The 11207-nt window shown below is 34.5% G+C and overlaps 1 protein-coding gene across 3 annotated transcripts in view; it reads left to right on the top strand.

Moving 5' to 3' along the window:
• The window catches only part of LOC109854739 (single-minded homolog 2-like), a 59167-nt gene that overhangs the window by 15727 nt on the left and 32233 nt on the right, over window positions 1-11207 (top strand). The window lies entirely within an intron of this gene.

Here is an 11207-nt window from a genome sequence, read left to right as displayed (position 1 = left end):
TCTTAAAATAAGAAACTCTTCTTGGCGCCTATTTTAGTATAAAATATACTTAAAGTAAGCGGGATATCCTCAAAACAAGAATACAATTTTTTCGGTGTACGTATAATCCCGTAACTCCAAAACGCAAATTTTAGAGGAGAGCAGTTTAAAAGTTTAAACGTTCATATAGTTCCCCTAGTTAAGGGATCTTTCGGTTTTAAATTTTTACCATACTTATGAATATTTTTTTTCAATACTTGGTGACCACAAAGAACATGACTTTCTGAGTGTCACCATGCAATAAACTGAAAATTCCATATGTGACACTTATGTAATTATACGTAGGGAGTGACGAATTGAAGTTTGACACAAAGTGTCAATTGAAGAAAGAGAGAGAGAGAGAGAGAGAGTAAAAGAGAGAGATATTTGCTTGTTTTGACGTTTAGCTAAAACTTAAACTTAGCACGAGGGCACATTTAACGATTGGGTTCGGCTGTTACCTCCTTGGCGTATACATATTACGGAGCACACTTCTCGCGTTACAGCATCGCTATACTGGCGTCTAAACACAGGCTCGAATTCATGATCAATAAACTACGCGACCTATCAACTGTGGCGCTCCATCGCGCGCGCTCCCGTTTCAAAATGCAACAAAAATACGCTTAGTTGCACACGCTCAATATATAATTGATCTACATTATTCACTAACGCGTAACTCCACACATCGTCGTCCTAAAATAAATTTCTCACTTTCTTGCAAAGTTCTTTTTAATTATCTGTTTTGTTATCTTTAAAAATCGGATGCGAATAAATTTAGGGCAAAAGATCCAATTACTGTCAGCTGAATAATAAACTCTGGCGTTAGCGAATTGTTTTTACTATTTATTGATCAAAAACATGTGTGTTTTTCTTCTTATCTGGTATTATTCGATGTCTCTGATATAAGAAACAAAATAATACCGCCTCTCAAAATCTCTATTTTTTTATTTATAAATTTAATAATTAAAAAAGAACGAGAGCTATTACCGTCACCCCCTAAAATGAAAGAAATGAGAACAAGAAAATTGAATGCTGGATTTTTTGTTATATTAATTGCACTTAAAATTCTATGTTAGATTGTTTTCATGCATAACTATTTAGGATTTATTTAATATTTTAAATAAAATAGCTTAGGGTGACAGTAATTGGACGGGTGACAGTAATTGGGTCTTTTACCCTATTGTTTGTTCGAAACGTTACAAAAAAAACAGAGATTGGAAATATTGTGCAATTTAAAATATGTTAACAAATAAAGCTTATTGAAGCTCGATAAGTTACTAAACTAAGAAATAATTACGGTCATCCGAGCCGATCGCAGGATGTTGTGCGGAAAACTACGTGTATATATATATATATATATGCATATATATATTTGTTGCATGCTATATTTGTTGCATGCTAGATTTGATGCAAATCTAGCATCCAATATGAATTTTAAGAATTGATATTCAATTAAAAAAACTCGCGTGTAAAAATTTACACTCGAACAAATATATATATGCATATATATATATATATATACACGTAGTTTTCCGCACAACATCCTGCGATCGGCTCGGATGACCGTAATTAAAATATGTTGTTTTTATTTTGTAAAAAAAAATCAATTTATTAAGAATATATATTTATTATGTCAAAATCATCTCCATCGTGTTTACGGCGGAATGTTTTCTTTGTTGTTCCGATACGTGGTAACAAAGTTGCGCACAGATTTAATTAGTTCGCCGCGCAGCTGGAACAATCACGCTTTACGCGTCATTGATTTTTAAGCGAGCGAGTCGCTTTTATTTTCTTTCAAGCTCTCTCGCACGTTTTGCGTGAGAGAGCAGCTTTGTCGCGCGAAACGGCGCGCAAAAGACGCATAGAAATTCGAGTTGCGCGTGTAGAATTGCGGACTGCACGCGCGCACCGCGTCGCTCTCGGACTCACGCGAGACGTTGTTTGTCAGTTCACGAGCAACATTGTAAGTAAGTGGAGTGTGGCATGACGGAGTAGAGAAGAAGAAAAAAGAGTCGCCAAGGTACATATATGCGTTGTACCGTCTACGTGTTCGCAGCGCAACCGTAGACTTTCGTCGTTACGATGTTACCAACTTTTGCAAACCGAGACGCAATGCAACAAAATTATATTACAGAGGCAGAAAAAGCAATTTTTTGAATTTGAAAATATTTCGAATACAAAAGAACGATCGAATAACAGACGGGGAATGACTTAAAATAATTCACCAATGAAAATAGTTCAACGTAGAGTTAAGCCTGACTTTCCCACGTGATCTTCCAGAACTTAAATAAACAATTTTTTGCGACAATTATATATTTGTATTACAATATGTAGAGAGAGTAAAAAAAATTTTCAGAGACTAAAGATTACTAAAAAAAAAATCAGTGTTTGCGACAAATATTTTAAATTATTTTTTATCACCTCTAAAGTTAAAGATATAATTTTCTTGACTGATACAACGTGTCGAGTCCGTATACCTCGTCTCCTATGGGATCATACGTGGTCAGCACAATGTGAAGAAAAACACGGTGAGCCAGATGAACACACGGGTTCCAAGTATCGTCGAGTCTCCCGAGAGAGCGGACTCTCTGTCTCTCCACGTGCGAGAGCACACGCGAGTGCACCAACTCGAATGCAGACGGAATTATCTGTCTAAGGAATGCGCCGCGCGACATCGGGAACGATAGAATTTATCTCTGAGTCCGTGTTGCAAATCGTTATCTAATATACATCCTGGATAGATGTCTGTGAGAAAGTGATAAATTCGAGTGTTCGATAAGACGAAAAACGCATAAAAAACACCAGATTATTAGAACTTCGCATTATCGGGTTTTTAACTCGAACTTTATGTATTTATTCTCACACGACTTTGGTATTCTTTTTGAAAGTTTGATTCAATGTTTTTTTTTTCTTTAATCTTCCTCAGCGTTTGTTAAGCGTCTTGATAATTGAATAAAAAAGATTTTATTAAAGTAAAAGATATTATCAAATAAATAAATATATCATAAAAAAAAAAACATGGCACGGAAAGCCGGAGATTCCAGGTTCGACTCCTGGCCGAGGAGTTTTTTTTCGCAATATTTTAAAAATTAGTTAGGGGGGTATCCGGGGTTTTCCATATGTGAGATGCAAATCTAGCACCCGTATGATTTTAAGAATTGAGATTTCAATTCAAAAAATACTTGTAAAAATTTACAAGTAAAATTCGTTACATTTATATATATATATATATATATATATATATATATGTACATGCATAGTTTCCGCACAAACATCCTGCGAATGGCTCGTGTCGGCCTTATTTGATTCCTGTTAAATATATCATATATTTGATAATTATTTATCAAACAAAGAGTAAACACTTTATTTGAAATTAAGAAAAATACCAAGTTGCCTTTTTCAATCTTTATTTCTTTTTTTTTATGTGTTCTCCTTGTATTATTTTTTTTTAGTCCTCGAACAGTCGTTGTTGCACCGACGTCTTCTCTTAAATAACGCATCCCTTAAAGTTGCGTTGGTGCGTATCGAAGTTTCCTTCGTTGCATAACCGGCAGCAGCGACGAATTGAATATCCTGTCGCTCGATCGACGACAATGGGGGGATGAAGTCTGGCTATTCGATTGTTTGTTCTTTTAGTGCGACAGCTAACGGCGTGGCGTTATTTTCGGCATAAACTTCGTGCTGTATGCCGGGACACGCAATATGCTAATAATTTAGGACGCCATCTCGGTGATTTTATGTCATCGATGTCGTACAAAGATCAAAACGAGGTTAACGAATTTGAAACTTTGCATGACGGTTATACATTACGCGCAAAACGATTCACATTTCTTTTACAAAGTGAAACAACGAGCTTAAGCTCGAGGTATCTTTCTTCGTAATTAAAAAAATTTCAACGTATTAAATTATAAAATTCGCTCGCAATATTAACAATAAGTAAGTAAGTATAGAAAAATATAACAAGGTCTGTTTCGAGCTTTTAATGGATCTTAAAGTTTATTTAAACAAAAAGCATATAAAACGCAGTAAAACGAAAATGAAAAACAAATAAAATTAAGAGATGACAAACGTTTCGGCCCTTACTTGAGCCTTCTTCAGTGTAAATATAAATATAAATATAAAAATAAATATAAATAATTACGTCATATTACAGGTTTGCAAAATTACAAGAAAATTGAAGAAAAAAATGATAGATCTTACATTAGAAGTCCATAGTAGTTGTATAAAGTTTGACTTCATATCCAAAGTAAAGATCAAACGAAAAAAATTTTATACATTTATTTTCATGTGTATATAAATAAGACTTTCCTCTCTTCCCTCTTTCTGTCGTTTTTCTTGTACGTTTAATATAATTGTTAAAATAATTTTAGTAAATACATATCTTCTCTGTACAATAGAGACTTTACATCTTTTGTAGAAGGTGTTTCTGTAATATCGTAAATCTGTTTATTCACCTCAACGATAGCAATAGTAGTTATAGAAAATGTCCTTTACGTGACCGCTGAATACGATTGAAGATGCGAGCCTGCATCCCCGCAGGATTTAACCTGTTTGAACCATCTGTTATTTAAAGGATGCTAGTACGATATTTCATCCACAAGATCGATGGAAAAAGACAAGAAAAAAATGCGGAAAACCTCAATAATTTATCATTTTTTTCCGAGCCTTACGGCCAACAAACGGTAGGCAAGAACTCATTCAGGTGTTGTAGAAAACGTACGTGAGCGCGCATTTTTAATGAGCTGAAAAGTTGCTGTAGGTCGGAACCAAACCCAAACCACCTACGATACACCGGAAATTTTTACTGTGACACATCTTTTCCGAAAGATTTCATAACGTGGGAATAAAAATGTGCACTTTGATTTTTTTTATTGTTTCTTCGCAATGTTGTTTCGCGAAACAAATGTTAATATAAAACAGATGGTGGATAAAGAAAAATTAACAACTAAGAAATGAATAAGAAGAAAGATCATACGAGCCGCTTTGCAGGATGTTATGCCGAAATGTTCTATTATATATATGTATACATATATATATATATGTTCACATGTAAATTTTTCACACGTGTTTTTTGAATTGAAATTTCAATTCTTAAAATCATACAGTATGCTATACTTTTAGTATGCTGCTTTTTTCGCAATATTTTAAAATTATCTGCGATCACTACCATATAACAGCTTGAATTTGTATCTTGATCGACGTTTTTGCGAACAGCAAATTTCTGTAAGTCAACAAATTATAATTTTACAATGCGTTTTCACTTTTTCATAATTTGTTAATAGTATTTCCATAAATTATTTTTTGTTAATATTTTTTTTGTAATCAATTTTGTAGAACAAATTTGATAAAGACCAAAAACTATGGTCAAAATGTCATTTTTATTAACACTATCAAATAAAGAAAATCATCATTATTACATTTATACACAATAACAACTGTGTTTTTGACTCCAACTGCCTTGTCCACTTCTTGAAATTTTGAATATCTGGAGTCATCCGTTTTCTGAATTTTAAAATTAGTTCGGGGGGTATTTGGGGTCTTTCATACATGAGATGCAAGTATAGCATACAGTATGATTTTAAGAATTGAAATTTCAATTCAAAAAACACGTGTAAAAATTTACATGTGAACATATATACAGGGTGTTCCAGAATTGCCGTACAATCTCTCGTAGGCAGATAGAAGGAGTGAAACTGAGTCAAAAAGTCCTGAACCATTTTTTTCTATTATTTATAATAAAGGAGGACGTGCGGACCTGGCTAAAGGTCTGCGCTGATTGGCCTGATTTACTCAATAATTACTTCTTTATTATAAATAATAGAAAAAAATGGTTCAGGACTTTTCGACTCAGTTTTACTCCTATCTGCCTACGAGAGATTGTACGGCAATTCTGGAACACCCTGTATATGTATACATATATATAATAGAACATTTCAGCATAACATCCTGCAAAGCGGCTCGTATGATCTTATTCTTATTAACAGGAATCAAATAAGGCCGATACGAGCCATTCGCAGGATGTTTGTGCGGAAACTATGCGTGTACATATATATATATATATATATATATAAATGTAACGAATTTTACTTGTAAATTTTTACAAGTATTTTTTGAATTGAAATCTCAATTCTTAAAATCATACGGGATGCTAGATTTGCATCTCACATATGGAAAACCCCGGATACCCCCCTAACTAATTTTTTTTAAATATTGCGAAAAAAACTCCTCGGCCAGGAGTCGAACCTGGAATCTCCGGCTTTCCGTGCCATCGCCTTCCCTGCCTAACAGGGAATGGCTCGTATCGGCCTTATTTGATTCCTGTTAACAATTTCACGAGCGTCAAGTCTTTCTTATTCTTATTCATTTCTTAGTTGTTACTTCAAGGAGAGCCTTTAAATTTATTAAGAAAAATTAAATTTCTTTGAAATGAAAAAAAAAAAAAAACGTACAGTGTGTTAAAGGTTTTATATATTTTGCTACATGAGTTAATTAAAAATTAATTGAAAAATTTTACATCCGGGAGAGATCTGTGTTGTATACTTGAAGAATACAAAAGAGGATGAGAGAAACAAAAATGAAACACAATATAGAAATCGATATCGTGTACACGTTTGTATACGCGTCGCGACTCGAATTTACGGGGAAAACGGCAGGTAATAGCGGCGGGTGTGCAAAGCACGTACTCTGTCTAATTCTCGGATAACACCAGGCGCTTCCTGTGCGTTTCCCGTAGGAATATAAGCATTTATTTGTTCTGACGCACACACATCGGGGATAGAGGGAGACGTGTGCGTCGCAAAATCGGTGCATCTGCGAATGTGTGAAACATTTCTCACGGACGCGGCGGGCGCCGCGCCGTTTCTCCGCGATAGAGCGCGTGACATCACGATATACGAAATAACCGGCTGGCACGCGTGCAAATCCCGACAAATATTATCTCTGCCGCGCTGTCTGCTTCGCGCGCGAACACACACGCGGATATATATCTCTGCGTATTTGTGCGCGAAAACTATCGCGGACAATACGCGTTTATACTCGGATACTTTGCTAATATGCCTTCTCCGCGAAGTTGCATCGGCCGCGTTTGAAATCCAATCGGGAAATCCAGTCTCAAATTAATCATTATTTCTGAAAACAATTCACGTCGCGGCTGACGATCGTGCTTTGACAATTTCGCATTTTTTTTTAAAAAGAAGACCGCGATGCGCGAACTGATCGGCAATCTCTTTGTACCGATTCCGGCGAATACTCGACAATAGCGGTTTAATAACAGTTCTCTTCTCGTTCGTTGAACACTCAAAAGTAAGCACAGTTGTAAATTAATACGGGCGTCGTAGTGAAAAGCCAACACCGAACAAAATTATATTCTCGTAAGTAGAAGATTTTATACTTGAAAAATCTTAAACGAATGAATAGTGAAGGCTTTGTGAAAATTGAAACTAAGAATGAAAAGGCCAATACGAGCCCGTTCCCAGGATGTTGTGCAGGAATAAGATATTTAAAAAATTCTTCTTAACCCATTTGCATCACAAAGAAAAGTCAAAAATTCGTTCTTATCACCAAAATTGTTTTTTACTGTATTTAAATTTTAATGAAAATGTTACAAAATATGAAAAATAAAATCAATATTGCATAAATAAAGAATTTTTACTTCATTATAGATTCACAAAAATAATAAACGGAATGGAATCTAATTATAGAAAAAAAAAGTGCGTGAGGGGCCCCACCGCTGGACAATAATATGCGCTTTGGTGATAAATGCCTAAGTAAAATGCGCGCATATATGCGCTCTGGTGATAGTAGCCAGGCAAAATGCGCACATATATGCGCTTATGATGCAAATGGGTTAAAGATTTTAGATGATATTTTTCTGAAATTAAAAATATATTCTTTATTTAAGAATATATTCTTCATTTAAGAATATAGTCTTCTTCGATAGTGAGATATATATGTTTTTCCATAGAGGCTTTTTATATTCTAATCAGTATGTATTCTTATCAATATTACTAATTAGAGGATTTTCCTCTTAAAATAAGAAACTCTTCTTGGCGCCTATTTTAGTATAAAATATACTTAAAGTAAGTGGGATATCCTCAAAACAAGAATACAATGTTTTCGGTGAAGTGTATTACGTGTGTTCGCTCGTTACTCATCTCGCGTCGAGAGAAGATTCGACAATTTTTCGGCAAACGTTACGCCATACGATCCGCATAATATCGTCGCCCGTCGGTTGCATCGCCGCCATTTATTTCTCACCCCAGGCATAAAGAATGTCGAGATAAAAGAAATAAGTTATATATACGCGCGATATATTTTTACCGACGACGATCGTGTTGACGGCTCCTCGACACATTTGTAGTTTATAGAAAGTAAAAGCGTCAAAGCACAATATTACTCGAGAGCTGGATATATAAATGTTTTAAACACATTTGTTTTAATTTCCTGAGAGATTAATAATTGCAAGCACACAGCGCGTGTATCATCTTTTTATTTTGATTTGCTTCTTTGTGCGGATATATATGTCCGTTCATTTCCAACGTGCGCAACGGTATTGGTGCGATCGTTATTGAAACGTATAATATCGTTCCCGTCTCTCGGTTCGTGCACGGCAATTCGGCACTTTCGACTCGCGCTCAGTACGATCGACGGTATCTGGATAATTGCATGTCATTCTTCTTGCTTCTCTTTTATCGGAGAGCAAAAAGACCATCCGTCGGGTTTTCCCCGACGGGGATCAGGTGAATCCACGAGATTAGAAGAAAGATCCGTTAATTGGACGACGGGGACGACAGATACCAGTGGCCACAAATTGGATTGGCTCATTCTCTCTCCGCGCGTCGCGCTTTACTTACTATACCCGCGGATATCGATTATAGTCGTAATAGTATGTAATAGCTGTGAAAATCCGTGAAACGGAGAACCGTGGAGAAGTTTCCGATAAACGAGCGAAACGTTGAACGTCGCGAAAACGTCCTGATTAATAAATCTGACAATAATGCTATATTATTCAGCATCTTTAAACGCGACGCGTGAAATTTGTAAATCAATTTTTGACGCAAAAATAATAAAAGAGAGAGACGCTTATAAGTTTCAACATTTCAATGCAAAACACCTCACATCATAAATCGTATAAAATTTCATTAGTTTAAAATCATACGTTGTGCAAGAAACAACGTTTTTTCTTCTCAAAGGATAATGCGTAAACTGTGTATACATATACCGAAAAAATTATATTCTCGTAAGTAGATTTTATACTTAAAAAATCTTCTTAAAGATTTTAGATGATATTCTTCTGAAATTAAGAATATAAATATAAATATAAATTAAGAATATAAATATAAATTAAGAATATTCTTTATATTTAAGAATATATTCTTAAGTTAAGCATATAGACTTTTTCGATAGTGAGATATATATGTTTTTCTATATAGAGGCTTTTTATATTCTAATCAGTATATATTCTTATCAATATTACTATTTAGAGGATTTTCCTCTTAAAATAAGAAACTCTTCTTGGCGCCTATTTTAGTATAAAATACACTTAAAGTAAGTGGGATATATATATATCCTCAAAACAAGAATATAATTTTTTCAATGAAAATATAAGGCCGATACGAGCCGTTCACAGGATGTTGAGCGGAACTTGTACATGTATACATATATATGTAAACACTTATGACAAGTTCACTTGTAAATTTTTACAAGTGAGTTTTTTGAATTGAAAATTCAATTCTTAAATTCATACGGGATGCGGGATTTGCATCTCACATATGAAAGACCCCGAAATACCCCCCTAACTAATATTTAAAATATTGCGAAAAAATCCTCGGCCAGGAGTCGAACCTGGAATCTCCGGCTTACCGTGCCATCGCCTTCCCTGTTAGGCCACCGAGGCACTTGGAGTCAGTCTCGCAATACACATATATATATCGAAGATGATCTGATAAATTTGATAACGCTCTCTTTGCAGCCAGCGTAATTTAAATAATATTAAAGGCTCGTGAAAGTTTCAATGAAAATATAATATTTTCAATTCAAAAAACTCACTTGTAAAAATTTACAAGTGAACTTGTCATAGGTGTTTACATATATATGTATACACGTACAAGTTCCGCTCAACATCCTGTGAACGGCTCGTATCGGCCTTATATTTTCATTGAAACTTTCACGAGCCTTTAATATTATTTATAATTTTTTCGGTGTAGAAAATAAAAGTGTTCACTGATCCTTCTTCTAGGTTGTTTTAGAGTTAAACCGTTGTATTGTTTTAAATTATTTTCAAACATTCTCGATTATGTTCTTTTTACCAGCTTTATAGAAACCTCAGTATAATTAATCAACATTTTGGACGTTAATAGAAATCTAAACAAACTGCAGTAGAAACGTAGCTAAAACAAAGTAAATATTACGAAAAAAACAAAATTACATGTAGAAAAATTATACATTATAAAATTTTTATCTTTAATTGCATTTCTTCTCGCAAATTTATTGTGTTATTTTTATTTTAGCTAAAAATAAAAAAATTTTTATTTCTTTTCGTTATTTTTTTTCACCAGCATCGTTGCGAACAACAAGAAAAATTTCCACCAACTTCCGCTACAGAATCTGCAAGGTGGATTTTTTTTTTTTTTAAATTATTCTGCTCGCTTCTTCGCTTTAAAGATACTCACACATAAACGTTCGTATAACTGCGTGCGCTGCTCTCTCTAGGGTGGAGCTTAAAATAAGGGTGGTACCTTTCAAGGCTATCCCATCGGGAAACAGCATTGGTTGGGAGAGATGAGTAAGAAACGAAGGTATAAACGACAAGAAACATTGGTCCAGGAGTGAGAAGCAGTTTCTCTTCAAAATGAGTGCGAGGTAGGCACCGCAATGCAAAGACGCAGATGCTCTTTTCGGTTTCTTTGTATCGGACGGTGAACATCGACGAAGAGCGACATAAAATCCAAATTAATGTCCAGTTTTTTTGCAATAAGCAAATATTTGTAAAATTTTGTATATATTATTTATTATTGTTACGTTTGACGCAACAGCTCTTGTACCAGTTAAAATATTGAAAACGTCGGAAAAAGTAAAGTAGTGACAAGTTTAAGTTATGTAAGCGCTTTCGGAATCGATGATTTTTGAAGTAGCTTTCGTTGGGGCGAAGCAGATCTGATGTTAAAAAAAAAAAAAAAAAAAAACGTACA

Source organism: Pseudomyrmex gracilis, unplaced genomic scaffold, assembly GCF_002006095.1.
Source record: "Pseudomyrmex gracilis isolate BER0280 unplaced genomic scaffold, ASM200609v1 scaffold_73, whole genome shotgun sequence".
Classification (NCBI taxonomy): domain Eukaryota; kingdom Metazoa; phylum Arthropoda; class Insecta; order Hymenoptera; family Formicidae; genus Pseudomyrmex; species Pseudomyrmex gracilis.
This window is presented reverse-complemented; position numbering and strand designations above follow the sequence as displayed.